Source organism: Notolabrus celidotus, chromosome 11 (assembly GCF_009762535.1).
Source record: "Notolabrus celidotus isolate fNotCel1 chromosome 11, fNotCel1.pri, whole genome shotgun sequence".
NCBI classification, from domain to species: Eukaryota; Metazoa; Chordata; class Actinopteri; order Labriformes; family Labridae; genus Notolabrus; species Notolabrus celidotus.
Window position 1 is genome coordinate 2,735,278 of NC_048282.1, and position 6,779 is coordinate 2,742,056.

Sequence of the window (6,779 nt, forward strand, 5' to 3'; positions counted from 1 at the left end):
AGCCAACTGATGAGTTTTTGTTGAGATAACTTATCATTCATATGTAGTGTAACTTAAAGTTTTGAGTTCTACATACTTAGAAGTGAAAGTTGTGCCAACTTATTATTGTTTGTTCAGAAAATGTTCCTTTGTTACTGCACGTTACTGCACCGTTTTCACACCTGCAAGGTAGCTAGCTAGCTAATGTTCAAGGCGGCTAACTATTGGTAATGACCATGCCTTATTAAACTAACTAAACAAATTAAAGTGACAGTAACCGGTAATCAACTCATCATCAACTGACCAACTGTAAAGCTAGAGTTTCAATACAATACTCAAACACAACACTCACCTTTAGGGCGATCAAATCCACACAGGACAGGAGAGATGGCGCCACATGTGGGGAATTGAACGTGTGGAAGACCCCTGTAGGTTTGAGTTGGAGACCCCGTTCTTTGCCTGAAGCAGACTCACGTAATTTAGCTGAGCCTCAAACCCGTAATTTTAAGTGTTACCAACCTAACTTATGAAATGAGACCAACTTTACACAACAAACTTCATACAGGTAGTTGAGATAACTACTTTGATGTAGTTTGAATCAAAATGGAATTTTTTTTTTGTTTACTTAACCAAAAAAATCATTTTCAGAACATAATTTTAAGTTTTCATTTTTACAGTGTAGAGGCTTATCTCAGATTAGCTTAGCACACAGACGTAGCACAGAAATTTAAAACAGAGGAAGGAGATAGCCTTTCAGTTTCTTCCTTTAAAAGTCAACACAAAATCCCGAGAGTATTCGACTTTTCCAAAGACAAATAGGAAATGGGAAAGACTTTGTGATTAAACTACAGAAACTAGCATGCTAACTGAGATGGCAGAGGTCTCTCTCTCTCTCTCTCTCTCTCTCTCTCTCTCTCTCTCTCTCTCTCTCTCTCTCCCTCTCTGCTTGTGAGACCATGTTGACCAGCTGTGGGAAATACAGACTGAGACTTGTCCTACCAGCCAGAATCCACACCCTTGTGCCCATAAAACCAAATGTGACGTTTGTTTTCAGTTTCAAACGGTTCATTCTGCTTTAAGAAGTTTGATTTCATGTTGAGTTCACTCCCAGTTTCTCTCTTCCCACGCATAAGCTTTCCTTCCAACTCAGCAATCAAAGAAAATATGAAAAGAATCAATCCAGACTCACACTTGTGTATATTGTGTGTATATGATTGTCTAATTTGTGCTTATTTGTGTTAGATAAAAACACCACACAAGCATGTGGCTGAACTCCTGCGAGGCGTTTTTATTGAAAACCATTTTAAACATTTAATGTTTCCTCTCAAAGATGTGGTGCAGAGCTGCTCCTCGTTTATTATAACAGCCTCGTGTGTTTCTCTCTCACTGCTGTATTGACATCTCAGTGCCAATTTACATCTCTTGTAATTTTCCAGAACGACTTCTTTGCTAATGGAATGAAATTCTCGTTGAATATCTCTTCTCATGTGTGGAAACTTTGATTTTCTTTTTGTAAATATGTATAAAGGTCGGCCTTCAAATGATCATGTTTGTGTTTGTGGTTTACTCGGCATGAAGACACTAGACTACCTGCAAATAATATCAAGTGATATCCATTTTAATAGTGTGTTTTCTTCTTTGGTTACTTGGTTTACATGTCTATGCTCCTTTACATTTTTATATGTAACATATATAAACCTTTAAAGCCCTTTTTTAAAATCTGAATCAATCAATCAATCAATCAATCAATCAATCAATCAATCAATCAATCAATCAATCTTTATTTGTATTGCACCAAATCACAACAAACGTTATCTCAAGTCGCTTTTACAAACAGAGCAGGTCTAGACCACTCTATGTTAAATTATGAACAGAGACCCAACACCAAGACAGGATAAGATTCAGTCTGACCCCACCTTAATCCACCATGAGCTTTGCACATCGCAGTATTTAGCTAGTTACAGTGGAGAGGACAAACTTCCTTTAACAGGCAGAAACCTCGAGCAGAACCAGACTCATGTTAGACAGACATCTGCCTCGACCCAGTTGGGTCTTGAAAGAGGGATAGAGGAGAATAAGAGAGAGAGAGGGAGAGGTGATAGTGATGAGATGAGTAGTAGTAGCTGTTGCCGCTGGAGTCCAGCACGTCCGTATCAGCTGGAGTCTGGAACGTCCTCAGCAGGAGGACCTCTACGGCAGCTCAAAGGAACCTACGAGACAAGGGAGCTCAGGGACTCCAGAAAGGTCTATGGTTAGTAACTTTAATGGGACTGTAATGACTGAATTTCCCTCCCTGGGATACATAAAGTATTTCTGATTGTGATTCTGATTGGCGTGAGACTAAACTAAAAAAAATCTTGAAAAGACAACTTGGACATAAAACAGTGACAAATACTGTAGCATGATTACATGAGACCTTTAAGTTCAGAAATAATTTAACAAAGGCAGAGTCACAAGCTTTGCGCTCCTTTAGGTTACACTGATTTTAAAAGGTACACACACACCTAACCTAATCTGATCACCATTCTGTGCACAGTTATATCACTGAGAGTCATTCTTCCAGCAACATTTGCCTCATGCACACATCCATCACTGTCTTCACTCTAAAACAGCAACATACCAAGCACTACCAAACCGCCCTCCACTCTGCCAAAGTGACCACATACAGTACTTTTTCATTAAATGCTCAGCAGCTGGTATTTTCTGCTGAGCACTTTGGTGGGTGAAAGACATTCCTATCGAGCTGCATACCGTACAACCATCATTTTAGTAGCTGCTTCCAAACCCTGGGGGTAAGAAGCAGGTCAGCAGTGCCTCGTTGTGGTATACTGATTGTTTATTATAGTGTGTGTGTGTGTGCATGATACTTTTGAAACTTGACAGCCTCTGGACATTTGTGAGCAACTCTGGCTTCTTGTTTTTTTGCACTTTGTAAACATAATCAGGGACAAAAATCTCCTTGTGGGTATTTTTGGACTGATAGTGTCCCAGTTAGTGAAACTAGATACTGCAGTAAAACAGAAAACCATACATTAAAAAGTATAAGTATATTCAGTGCTGTTTGTCTTGATAGGACAGAGACATTCCTCTTTCAGTGTTTGTGAAAAGCCTCTTCTGTCTGACTCAGTATTAATTTAATACCATAATTATTGTATGCATGTCAAAATTATACTGTAATGTACCAGAAGCTAACACCTGGCATTCAAATTAGACCTCAGTGCTATGAAGACTTTGGTTGACTGGTCAGTTAACTCAATGAGGCCAGGCAAATATATATAATACTCTTTAGAGGAGGATTTTAAGTCCAAAATATAATTTATGGGGAACATTAATCAATCAATCAATCAATCTTTATTTGTATAGCGCCAAATCACAACAAACGTTATCTCAAGACTCTTTTACAAACAGAGCAGGTCTAGACCACTCTATGTCAAATTATGAACAGAGACCCAACACCAAGACAGGATAAGACTCAGTCTGACCCCACCTTAATCCACCATGAGCATTGCACCTCACAGTATTTAGCTAGTTACAGCAGAGAGGACAAACTTCCTTTAACAGGCAGAAACCTCGAGCAGAACCAGACTCATGTTAGACACACATCTGCCTCGACTGAGTTGGGTCTGGAAAGAGGGATAGAGGAGAATAAGAGAGAGGGAGAGGTGATAGTGATGAGACGAGTAGTAGTAGCTGTTGCCGCTGGAGTCCAGCACGTCCGTATCAGCTGGAGTCTGGAACGTCCACAGCAGGAGGACGTCTACAGCAGCTCAGAGGAACCTACGAGACAAGAGAGCTCAGGGACTCCAGAAAGGTCTATGGTGAGTAACTTTAATGGGACAGGGAGAGTTAAAGTAAGTGATGAGGGGGTTGGGGGGAAGGGGGTGAGATCGGATCCTAGTGTGTCAATGCGTCAGTTCCTTTGGCAGTCTAAGCCTATAGCAGCATAACTAAGAACTGGTCCAAGCCTGATCCAGCTCTAACTATTAGCTTTATCAAAAAGGAAAGTTTGAAGCCTAACATGTGAGCAGTGGAAACAAACTCATCACATACAGAAGTGCAATACACTGGAGCAGTGACGCTAGGCTCCTGAAATAGCAGTAACTATTGGGTCATTAGAATACAGACACTTGAATCATTTAACAGCAGTTAGTCTGTCTTCTTCTACACCACTCTATCCCTCACAGTGATCGTTCAGTCAACAGAGCTGCCACAAGGCTGTCAACTACTTGTGCCAAGATGGAAATACTCAAACACACTCCAAATGAATCAGCATGACATTTGTGCAAACTAGCATACAAACCCAAGAGACTGGTGATCCCCTGGCTTCTCCTCCAGCACCACCATTTCTACATTTACAAGAATGACACACACACACATTTTGATCATCATTATTATCATCATCGTAAAGTTGAAATTTCGGCCAATTCTTGTCAGCTTTAGTTGCTTACTAACCAGCCTATCAATTCCACGTCATGATGAGTGCTAATTAGCAAATATTAGCATGCTAACATCCATCCATCCATTATCTTGACTGCTTATCCCATTTGGGGTTGCAGGTGGCTGGAAAATTTCACAGGGCTTTCATGGAGACACGAAAAACCATTCACGCACACACTCACACCTACAGGTAATTCAGGGTGACCAATTAACCTGGTGAGCATGTTTTTGGACTGAGCGAGGAAGCCGGAGTACCCAGAGAGTGTGAATTAAAAAAATTCACACTTGAATTTCCCCGTGTGGGACGAGTAAAGGAATCTCTTATCTCTTATTTACCGATCCTAGTTCAGATCTGACACTGCCAGCATCCCTTCATACACAGATCACATCCACTAAGAGACACCCATCATCCAATCACAGCCCCTCTTGTATGCATGAGATGTACCATCAGATTAACAGTTTGGTTAATGGGTGATGTTGTTCAGTTGGCTAATGGTGCACAAGTGTGGATAAAAATATGGATAAACCAGCAGCAAGGTAAAGACTGGTACTGAAAAAGTTGACATTTCAAACTAAACAACAGGATTTAGATTGTTATATTAAGCATACTATGATAATATATCAACATGTAGCTTAAATCAGAGCTGTAACTAAGGCTGGTAGGGTCATGTTTGGTCTGCTTTAAGTTTTCTTCTAGTGATCTTTGGTTATTCTTGTTTCCAGCTCAGGTTTATTTAGTTTTTTTTGTGACTTATGTTTCATGTGTGGTGTTAGTTTCACTGATGTTGCATCTCGGTTATTTCCTGTGTGTGGTTTTAATGTTCTCCTTCCATTCTGTATTCCCTCATGTACAGTCATGGCCAAAAGTTTTGAGAATGACACAACTATTAATTTTCACAAAGTCTGCTGTTTCAGTTTTTATAATGGCAATTTGCATATACTCCAGAATGTTATGAGGAGTGATCAGCTCAACTGTAATTAATTGCAAAGTCCCTCTTTGTCTTGAAATGAACTTTATCACCAAAAACACATTTCCACTGCATTTCAGCCCTGCCACAAAAGGACCAGCTAACATCATTTCAATGACACACAGGTGTCATACACATTAACACAGGTGTGGGTGTTGATGAGGACAAGGCTGGCGATCAATCTGTCATGATTGAGTGACTGGACACTTTAAAAGGAAGATGGTGCATGACACCATTGTTCCTCATCTGTTAGCCATGGTTACCTGCAAGGAAACACGTGCAGCCATCATTGCATTGCACAAAAAGGGCCTAACAGGGAAGTTTATAGCAGCGAGTAAGATTGCACCTCAGTCAACCGTCTATCGAATTATCAAGAACTTCAAGGAGAGAGGTTCAATTGTTGCCAAACAGGCTCCAGGGCAACCAAGAAAGTCCAGCAAGCGCCAGGACCGTCTCCTGAAGGTGTTACAGCTGCGGGATCGGGCCACCACCAGTGCAGAGCTTGCTCAGGAATGGCAGCAGGCAGGTGTGAGTGCATCTGCACGCACAGTGAGGCCAAGACTTTTGGAGGAAGGCCTGGTGTCAAGGAGGGCAGCAAAGAAGCCACTTCTCTCCAGTAAAAACATCAGGGACAGACTGATATTCTGCAGAAGGTACAGGGACTGGACTGCTGAGGACTGGGGTAAAGTCATTTTCTCTGATGAATCCCCTTTCCGATTGTTTGGGGCATCTGGAGGAAGGCTTGTTCGGAGAAGACGAGGTGAGCGCTACCATCAGTCCTGTCTCTTGCCAACAGTGAAGCATCCTGAGACCATTCATGTGTGGGGTTGCTTTTCGGTCAAGGGAGTGGGCTCTCTCACAATCTTGCCTAAAAACACAGCCATGAATAAAGAATGGTACCAGAACGTCCTCCGAGAGCAACTTCTCCCAACCATCCAAGGGCAGTTTGGTGATGAAGAATGCCTTTTCCAGCATGATGGAGCACCTTGCCATAAAGCAAAAGTCAGAACAAAATGGCTCGGGGAACAAAACATTAAGATTTTGGGCACTTGGCCAGGAAACTCCCCAGATCTTAATCCCATTGAGAACTTGTGGTCAATCCTCAAGAGGCGGGTGGACAACCAAAAACCCACAAATTCTGACAAACTCCAAGCATTGATTATGCAAGAATGGACTGCCATCAGTCAGGATTTGGTCCAGAAGTTGATTGACAGCATGCCAGGGAGAATTGCAGAGGTCTTGAAAAAGAAGGGTCAACACTGCAAATATTGACTTATTGCATGAATTCTGTGTAATTCTCAATAAAAGCTTTTGATACTTATGAAATGCTTCTTTGTATATAATTGTATTTCATTATACCATAGCAACATCTGACAAAAACACCTAAAAACCCTG